Raw genomic sequence first — 11050 nt, forward strand, 5'->3', positions numbered from 1 at the left:
TCATTCTTAGCTGGTCCATGGCTGAATGCGTCTCGGTTTTCTTCAAAATGAAAAAAATTGAAACATAATGATGAATTATTTATTTTATAAATAAGATAAAAACAACAATGAAGATATCCACAAAATTAAAAACAACACAACACAAAAATCATGTATAAAATTAATACCCAAATATAATATAACACATAAATAATTAACAAAAAGAAACAACATAATGAATAACAACTACAAATAAAATAAATAATACAACAAAAATATATTAGACATAGTAAAATGATTAAAAATATAATATAATAAAATATACCATGCAAAAGACAATTATTAAATGAACAGAATACATAATAGGATAAATATATAAGAAACAATTAACTGAATAGTTCAAAAAAAAAAAAAAAAACATATAAAAACTTGGATATAGTGGAATAAAGAGCAAAGAACACAAAAAAATGAACAAAATATTAGAAAAATAAGCATATAAGCATAGATATGAATAAAAAAAAAAAAAAACAAAACATAATTAAAATCATACAAATATGATATACATATAGAAATTGGCCGCGTTAGGCTGCAGTTCACGGCTCTATGAGAGGAGTGGAGGCAGCTACTTGCGGCTAAGGCTGCGACTGTGCGTGGCAGAGTGGAGGCTATCGACTGCGGAGAAGGGTACAAGCGCACAGCAGATTCAATTGCTTAAAGAGAAGGGGGCCTTGCCGCCTTGGGGCTGCCAGCTGTGCGACGGCGTGGAGATAGCGCGTAGGCGTGAGGCCGTGAGGGTGGAGAAGAAGCTAGGCAGACACCCGTGATGTTGAGGCGTGAGGCCGCTGGGGTTTGCAGAGCTTGGCGGTGGGAATCATGGTGGCAGTGCAGTGATTGCGACTGGAAAGGGAAGCAGGAGGTTGAGGAGGCATGCAGTGGCAGGTGTAGCGTGAGGTGCACAGAGCTGGGGATGGTGACCATGCAAATGGTGGCGGACTTGGTTTTAATGGAAAGAAAAATTAAAGACAAAAACATCTTCATATGGGACATTTTGTGAGAGAGTTAAAATCATTATTCCATCTAAAGACTCCTTATGCATGCCACATGTTTTAAATGCAAAAGAAAAAGGCCATATACAATTTGACTATCCATTCAAGAACAAGGATATTAAAATTAAAATGGTCTGGAGAGTGAAAGATAAGTCAAGCACTAACCCCAAAAGATCCAAGAGAGTTTAAGTACCAAAATTAGTCACTTGAATATTTATTGTAGGTGTGCTTGAGATCGTCCTCATCTAAAGACAACTGGTACATGGATAGCGGTGTTCATGACACATGACTGGCGACAAGGCCAAGTTCGTTTCCATCGTACCCAAAGAAGGAGGATTTGTGACCTTCAGCCACACCGCAAAGAGCAGAATCATTGGAGTAGGTAAGGTAGGTAAGGAGCCTTCCCTTGTTATTGATAATATTTCATTAGTTGATGGTTTAAAATATAACCTGCTGAGTATAAGTCATTTGTGTGATAAAGGTTATAGGGCGTCTTTTCAACATGACAATTGCATTGTAGAGAATAAATCCGAAAACAAAATTTTATTTACTAAAGATCGTCATGAAAATGTTTATACCACAAGCTTTGATAATGTAGCATCTCAATGTGTGACATGTTTTTCTGCTATAAATGAGGCAAGTTGGTTATGACATAGACGACTAGGGCATGTTAGTATGGACTTATTATCTAAATTAGTCAAAAAGGACTTAGTTAAAAGCTTACCAAAAACACAGTTTGTGAAAGATAAAATTTGTGATGCGTGTCATTTGGGCAAGCAAGTCAGATCTAGCTTTAAGAAAAAGAAAATCATTTCGATTACTAGACCACTACAAATGCTGCACTTAGACTTATTTGGCCCAAATCCAGTTCAAAGTTTAGTAGGAAAATTATATGCATTTGTAATTGTAGATGATTATTCTAGGTTCACATGGGTGCTATTTCTTACACATAAAGATGAATCATATGATCAATTTACTAGACTCTATAGGCAAATCCAAAATGAAAAAGGTTAAAAAATTACACACATAAGAAGTGATAGGGGAACATAGTTTAAAAATAAGGGTATAGAAGACTACTGTGACCTAGAGGGTATATCTCATAATTTCTCAACTCCTAGGACTCCACAACAGAATGGTGTAGTTGAGAGAAATAATAGGTCTTTGCAAGAAATGGGTAGGACAATGGTAAATGAACATAAATTACCCAAATATTTCTAGGCCAAGACAGTGAGCACTGCTTGCTATGTAATGAACAGAGTCCTGATTAGACCCTCTCTTAACCCTCTCTTAACAAAACTCCCTATGAATTATGGAGAGGCCATAGACCAAATATTTCTTATTTTCTTATCTTTGGCTGCAATGTTTTGTGCTCAAGGATAATGAACACTATGGAAAATTTGATGCAAAATCTGATGAAGGAATTTTTCTAGGCTATTTACTTGAGAGTAAGGCCTATAGGGTATTTAATAAAAGGACATTAACTGTTATTGAATCTATCCATGTAATCTTTGATGAGTCAAACCCCTTCTTTAAAAAAGGTGTTGAAGAGAAGCTATCCATTGAAAATAATGTAGACAAGAACGCAGAAATTAAAGATACATCAATTGAGGATAGTAAACTTGAAAGTGAGGTTTAGGAACTACCCAGAGACTGGAAGTTTATGAGGAACAATCCTATAAATCAAATCATAGGTGAACCCTCATGTGGAGTTGCCACACGTTCTTCCTTAAGAAAGTTGGTTAGTCATTTCAGATTCTTATCTCAGGAAGAACCTAAAAATATAAATGAGGCCATAGAGGATGAATCATGGTTAATGTCCATGTAAGAAGAACTAAATCAATTTGAAAGAAATGAAGTATGGACCCTAGATCCTAGACCCGATGATCACATTATTATTGGAACCAAATGGGTTTATAGGAACAAAAAGGATGAAATGGAATAGTGGTTAGAAACAAGGCTAGATTAGTAGCCCAGAGTTATAACTAGGAGAAAGGTGTAGGCTTTGAGAAGACATATGCACCTGTAGTTAGGATGGAAGCCATTCGGATGTTATTAGCATATCCAGCTTTTAGAGATTTTAAACTGTATCAAATGGATGTTAAAAACACATTTTTAAATGGCTACATCAATGAGGAGGTAAATGTAGAACAACCTCCAGGGTTTGAAAACCATAAATTCCCTAACCATATCTATCGTTTGACTAAAGCCTTGTATGGATAGAAACAAGCTCCTAGAGCTTGGTATGAGAGGTTTAGTGGTTTTCTCTTAAAAAATGGGTTTATCAGAGGAAATATTGACACTACACTTTTTATTAAATCTAAAAATGATCATATGCTCCTTGTGCAAATATATGTTGATGATATTATCTTTGGAGTTACAAATGATCAATTGTGTAATGAGTTTACCAAATGCATGCAAAATGAATTTGAAATTAGCATGATGGGTGAACTAAATTTCTATCTAGGTCTTCAAATCAAACAAGCTAAACATGAGACGTTTATTTGCCAATCAAAATATATTAGAGATTTACTTAAGAAATTTAACATGGAAGACGGTAAAATTCGAGGAACACATATGAGTTCTTCCACAAAACTTGACAAAGATGAGCAAGATATACCAGTAGATGTTAAGCTCTACCGTGGTATGATTGACAGTCTTTTATATCTTATTGCGAGCAGGCCTGATATTATGTTTAGTGTTTGTATGTGTGCTAGATTTCAGGCTGCACCTAAGGAGTCCCACTTGTTAGCAGTTAAGAGAATACTTAGATACCTTGTTGGAACTGTTGAATTAGGATTATGGTACCCTAAGCATACCTCATTTGAGATTGTCAGTTACACAAATGATGAATTTTCCAGTAGTAAAGTAGTTATAAAGAGTACTAGTAGCACTTATCACTTTTTACAACAATCTTTGATTTCTTGGTTCTCCAAGAAACAAAACTCAGTTGCACTATCCATAGTAGAAACTGAATATATTGCGGCTGGAAGTTGTTGTGCTCAAACGTGTTATATGAAGCAACAACTTATGGATTTTGAATTGCACTATGACACGGTTCCAATCAAATGTGATAATACTAGTGCAATTAATATCTCAAAGAACCCCATCTCACATTCACGAACCAAACATATATAAATTAGACATCATTTTATTTGTGATCATGTGCAAAAGGAGGATGTGATACTTGAGTTTGTGTGCACTACTAACCAATGGGGCAATATTTTCACAAAAACACTTCAAGAGGATAGATATATCCAAATTAGCATGAATTAGGCCTAATGCACAGTAGAGATGCCACCTAGAAACTTGATTGAGTGCGTAAACTGAGGGGGAGCTACTTGACTTAGAATACTACGACTTTGAAAAACTTGAACTTTCTCACACTTACATTTTCACATACTTCATATTTTGGGAGATTGCATTCGTTATCCATATTGAACCTCATGTGTATACTATTCTATGGATGATGAAAATATTGCACTTATTGCTTGAACTGCATTGAACCATACTAAAATGCTTGTGCAATATTGCTTTGAAACAGTTTTGCTTCTCCATCTAGAGTTGCGTTACATGCATAATCTTTACTATTACCTTAGCCCTTTCTAATGATGTTAAAAGAGGGAGAAGTATCTTAGAAGAACTGGGAAAATTCTAATTCCAGTACTTGAACTATATTGCCAAAAATTTGATTGCGTAATTGATTATTTGGTTTCTTCCTTCCACACATGCCTAAATTACATTTTATGCATATTCTCAAGGGGAGCTTGTTAAGGCCATACCTACTTTTGCTTGTGTATTTGTTATCATAAAAAAGGGGGAGATTATTGACTCTATGAGTCATATCCTGTTTTGATGATGACAAATCACTTTGTATCTTACCTGTACACTGAACTTTTGAACATGATTTCCCATAGCACGCATGAATGGTAAAGATACAGTGGAAGCCATAAGGAACAAAATGATCACACCACAGGAAGGCATTTGAAAAGCAAAGGGAATGAAGATCCATTTCTCTATCGTATTTGCAATTAAATTGTTTGGTCTGTAATTATATGGTCTGTAATAACTGCATCTCATGCATAGTAAGGAACTTATGCTCAACAGGCCATAGACTGACCTCAGGACCTAAAAATTTTCTTAAAAATCCCTACACTTAAAAAACCATACTCATACATTTAAGGGGAAATTTTGTTAAGGTCAAAATCGGGGGCAAACTAAGAATTTTACTTGCCTTGGTCGACCGACCATCGCAAGGTCATTTGACTTTGGTCGGCCGACGAGCAGCCGACCAGCCGGTTTTTTTCTAAAATTTCACGATCGACCATCCTTGCAGTTTTGCTCGGTTTCATCCCTTGGCCAACCAACACCTTTAGTTTAAAATGATCTTGGTCAGCCAAACCTTATTGACGGCAGACTGTTCCTTTGTCATGGTTGATTGAACCCACAAAGGGTTCCGGATCGCCTCTATTTCGGTCGACTGACCCGCTCGTTGGTCAACTGAGCCAAGCCTGAAAATATTAATTTCGCCTTGGATGGGTAATCGACTCTTGCTTAGGTTGACCGGACCTCTCGGGTTTGCAATTTTTAACCGCGCTAATAAGGGGTTAATTTTAATTAAACTTTTTCCAAAATTCCCTCCATGTCCCCAACAGCCTAATATTTCAAGGATTATATATATATCCCTTCATTTGTCTAGATTAACACACAATTAGCATTTTAATTAGAAAAATCTCTAAAATTTCTTGGACTCCCATTGCTTACACTCCACATTTTCAAGCTCATATTTGATACTCTCTCATATTCTTGCTTGCTAAAATCGTTTTTAAAATAGAGAGTATTATTTTTTTTATACTCTTCATTTGCAAATCAATTGCAAGTTGAAGGAAGTTTGATTCTTATAGTTGCGTGCATATTCATATATCATCTTGAAGCTTATTACTCTCACATTCTTGTATTGTTTGATATATTTTTTTTTTTTTAGAGTAAGCTAAAGTTATTCTCATTATATTTGATTGAAAAATATCATTTGGAAAGAACTCATATTAGCTTTTGAATCTTGGCATCCTCATTGCCAAATTCGAAAGCTTGCTTGTATGTGATAAAATACGTTTTTGCAAACCTTAATCTCAGCTGTGCTTAATACATGAAAAATATTTGTTGAGATATTTACTTAGGGTTTCAAAGCTTCTTTGATTACATATTTACTGATTACACTATTTTGAATCAAAGGTAATCACTCTCACGTATATAAAAATATATACACATTCATTGAGAGTTGAAATATTGCTTAATCAAATCTCACTTGAGCATATATTCTTATCATCTGTGGGTGCATCGATTGTATTGTGCTTATTGGTGTATGTATCTACTTAGCATAGAAGCATTTGTGTTGTACACGAAATTTGTGCTTATTGTTGTAATCTAAGCGTGGCCTGAGGTGGGTATTCTCTGCCCCATGAAGGAGAGTTAGTATAGGTTGGGCTCAGCCTTGTAAATGTGAGATGGGGTATACCTCGCCCAGTAAGGAGAGGTGAAGTTGTAACCAGTGCCGCTCCACCCATAAGTGAGCATTTGTGATAATCCTTAGGCTAGTTAGCCAGAGACGGGGATGTAGGCACTATTGCCAAAGCTTGATAAAATATCGGGTGTCACTCTTACTTTATCCACTTTATATTCCTGAAATTGCTTGATTATCTTATCTGCAAAAGTTATTCCCTTAATCTTCTAGATATTTATTTGTGGCTTGTTGAGAATATTGATATAAGCACTTGAGTAAATTAATTATCTGTTTATCTATCTACAATTTTAGTACTTGTTGTAGACAGAACCTAGGTTGTGATTCTGATGAAAAAATTTTAAAATCTCTAATTCACTTTCCTCTTTGGATTACACCTAAATCAACAGCTTCGAACACATTATGAAAGCAATTCAATTATTAATGAATAAATAAAATAAAATATAATAGTCCCTCAATTTGAAAATTATAAAAGATCTTCTTTAAAGTCAAACAATTGTGACATATAAGCTAAATCTTCTAATTGATAATTGGGCTATAAAAATTTGATTCTCATCAAAGAAATATTCTAATGTATAATTGAATTAATTTACATAGTGTACGCAACTTTATCCACCCATCACGCATGCATGCTGATGTCAATTTTGACCAATTGCATTTATCTTCACTTTTCACTCAAATTATATATTTAATGAATATATAAATTAACCTTAAAAGATGATTATTCTAAATTTTCTTTGAAAGATAACAATTGTGCTGAAAAAGGTATCACATTCTCATCATTTTCTCTTTTTATGTTTAGAATACAAGAGCATGCTTATAAAGTATGTATAGAAAAGACTATTCTAGGAAGGTAATTACTACCATACACAAATCTAGGCAAGAATTAATTGTTCATAATCGGCGGAAACCGAATAGCAAATTGAAAAGAATCACTATAATTTCTCCAAAAGATCCTGACTTAACAACTTATGCCAATTAGTCATGAAATATCCCTAAATTGAGTGTAATGATCTTTAATTAATTATGTTAACTCTATGAGTCCTATCCCGTTTTGATAATGACAAATCACTTTGTATCTTACCTATGCACTGAGCTCTTGAATAGGATTACTCTTAGCACATATGGATGGTAAGGATACGATGAAAGCCACGATAAACATCAAAGCCTATATACACATAGCATTTGAAGAGTAAAAGGAATGAAGACCACTTTGTTAATTGTAATTGCATTATATTTTTGTTGGGTCTGTATTAATTATATGGTATGTAATAATTGCATCTCATGCATGATAAGGATTGAATGCTTAAAATATAAAAGACCATAGACTTACCATTAGGACCCAAAACCCTTAGAACAAAATGCTATAACTTATTCACACATAATTGATTAATTTCAAGGACAATAACCAGGCAAAAGATGCACTTTGAAAGGGTCTCAGTCAACCAAACTTTAAGAGTTCAATTTGCCTCGGTCGACCGAATCTATCTATTTAAACATTTTTTTTAAGGAGGCTTGGGCGATCGTCCTGTTGAACATGTATATTCCTCAGGAGCCTGAACATAAATCCCAAACTGACATGTATTCCTCGCCAAACCAATCCTCAAGGGTTAAAAATGAATGGTTGACTGAAACGGCCCATTCGGGTAACTGAACCAGACATCAGCCGATCGAAACCATGAAGGGTTCAGATCACTCTCATCTCAGCAGACCGACCTCGTCTTCGGTCAACCGAACCCTCATAAAATTTCAATTCCCTGTGTCTATTTAGGTAATCAGCACTAAGCACCGGGCGATCGAACCTCTCAGGTTCCCATGTTTGTTACCGCACTAATCAGGGGTTAGTTTTAATTAAACTCTTTCTAAAATTCCCTTTATGTCCCCAATGGTCTAAAATCCTAGGAATTCTATATATACCCCTTCATTTGTCTTGACTAGCAACTCGATTAGCAGTAAGATTTGCCAGATAATCTCTCAAAATTTCTTTGTGCCTTTATTGCATATTGATTCAAATCAAACATACACTTATACTCTCTCTCTCATCCTTTTCTTTACAAAATAATTTTAAAAGAAGAGAGTTCTACTTGCTTATCCTCTTCATTTGCAAACTTATTGCAACTTGAAGAGTGATTGATTATTTATTGTTGTGGGCTCATTATCATATCTTTCAAAGGTTAATACTCTCTCGTACTCAGACGTGTTTGTAAAATCTTTTGAGAGTTTGTTTTGAGTGTTTCCTATAGTACTTCATTCATAAATATTATTTGGAAAAACTCATTATAGCCTGTGAATCTTTGCATCCTTGTTGCAAGGTTCAAAAGCTCATTCAGTGCTCATTGCAAAAATATCTTTGTGAAACTAATCTTAATTATCTCCTATGTTCTATTGCTAAAGAGTTATTTTTGTGGAGATAATATTATTTGGAACTTCGATCTTTGAAAAGAACTTACTAATTTTTATATTTGAATCAAAGATCATCTTCATGATCATCTCTTATATAACTTGATGAATACATTTAAGAGACAGATTTGAAATACTATACTGAGCATCAACTCTTATCATTCATGAATGCATTGATTATATTGTGGTACATATTTTCTTATTGTAGAAGTACTGTTATTGTACACAAATTTTTATACTTTCTGATTGTATTCCAGGTGTGGTTTGAAGACTTGGTGATCTAGCTTGTAAGAATTAGTAGTATAGGTTGGGCTTAACTCAGTGAATGTGAGCTGGGGTTTTCCTTGCCTAGTGAAGAGAGGGTGTTGTAAACGGTGTTACTCTACCCGGTAAGTGGGCAAAGATAGTGAAATCCTCTTGCTTGTGAATTCGAGGTGGGGATGTAGGCATGGTTGTTGAACTTCGATAACATATCTCATGTCACTCGTACTTTACTTTATTTACTTATATTTATTTGTTGTAATTTCTGCACTCTTATTTACATATCTTGTGTGATTGCTTAAGATATACTAGAACTATTTCATCTACTTAGCATATCTAAACATTCTTAAATTGGTTGAATTAGAAGTGTGCAGTAAAGACTGTAGGTTATGGTATACTATTGCTAGTTTAATTAACCTAGAATTTTTTAAATATCTAATTCACCCCCCCTCTTGGGATTACACCAATTAAAACAATTGGTATTAGAGCCTCGTTACATTTGACTTAACCGTTTTTGTAAAAAAGATCACGATGGCTTAGGTTGGTGTATCCATGCTTAGTGAGGGTTGATCTTGTTCCAAGCCCCCATTGTTTTGTGGTGAATATTTCACTATCTGGAAATTAAAAATGAGCATTTTTATAAAATCCATTGATTGGAAGGCTTGGAAAGTGATTGAGCAAGGAAACTATTATCCAATGAAAACTGATGAAAATGTAGAGGTTCCTAAGAGCTTAGATGAAATAAATGAGCATGACATAAATTTATTGCAAACAAATTTTAGTGCCATGGATATGCTTTATTGTGCATTAAATGACAATATGCTTGAAGAAATCATAGCATGTCAAAGTGCTAAGGCTATATGGGAAGAACTTGAAAAAAAGTATGGAGAGACCGAGAAAAAAGAAGAGGTCATCACTCCAGAGAATTCATGCTCAAAAGATTATGAAATAGAAAATTGATGCTTTATAGCTTTAACCAACGAGGAGGTAATTTTCTCTCCTTCTACTTCATTAAATGATTCATGCAGTATTTCCTGTGATAAATCTTGTGATACTTCTTGTAGTAAATCTAATGATGATTGCTTGCCAACTTATGAGGAACTTAAAATGGAATATGTTAAAACTCATAAGTCTCTTGTTAAATGCTTAAACGTTATAATGCTTTGAAAAACAAGAATGATGTGTCATTGAAAGAACTTGAATAAAAAATTATTATTGATAAGAAAAAGGACTTGAAAATCACAAGATTAGAAAACATGAATGAAATGTTGGAGAAAGAACAGAAAGTATTAAGATCCAAAATCTCCAATAATAATACAAAGGATCTTCTCATCTCTGAACTTGAGTGTAAAGAAAACATCATGACCATGGAATTCTTAACATTACAAGATGTTTGCAAAGGATTAAAAAGTTTGAAAGTTCTCAGCCTTGAAAGAAAACTAGAGGATCCAGCTAAGGTCATTTATAAGTTCACTAGGGGCCAAGAAAACTTCGAAAAATTACTGGGCTCTCAAAAGATGACTTTAGACAAGGAAGACATAGGATACATGGGGTACTTTTTAAGAGAATCTAAACATTATGCTAGTACCTCCTTCGGTCCATATGCTTACACCACCTGCGTCTCATGTAAAAAGAAGGGGCACGTGAAGTTTGATTGCCCACTCAAAAGAAAGGGTGTAAGAATAAAATAGGTATGGAAAGTTTAGGAAGCATTAGGATTCAACCCATTTGAAATCTAAGAAAAATGGGTGCCACATTAGCTCCCATCTCCTCTTTCTTAACTTGATTGAATCCTTCATCCATTTTATCAAATACATCAAGCCTTAGAAGAACATAATGTTAAATAGCT

This window comes from Malania oleifera, chromosome 7 (genome assembly GCF_029873635.1).
Source record: "Malania oleifera isolate guangnan ecotype guangnan chromosome 7, ASM2987363v1, whole genome shotgun sequence".
Taxonomy (NCBI): domain Eukaryota; kingdom Viridiplantae; phylum Streptophyta; class Magnoliopsida; order Santalales; family Ximeniaceae; genus Malania; species Malania oleifera.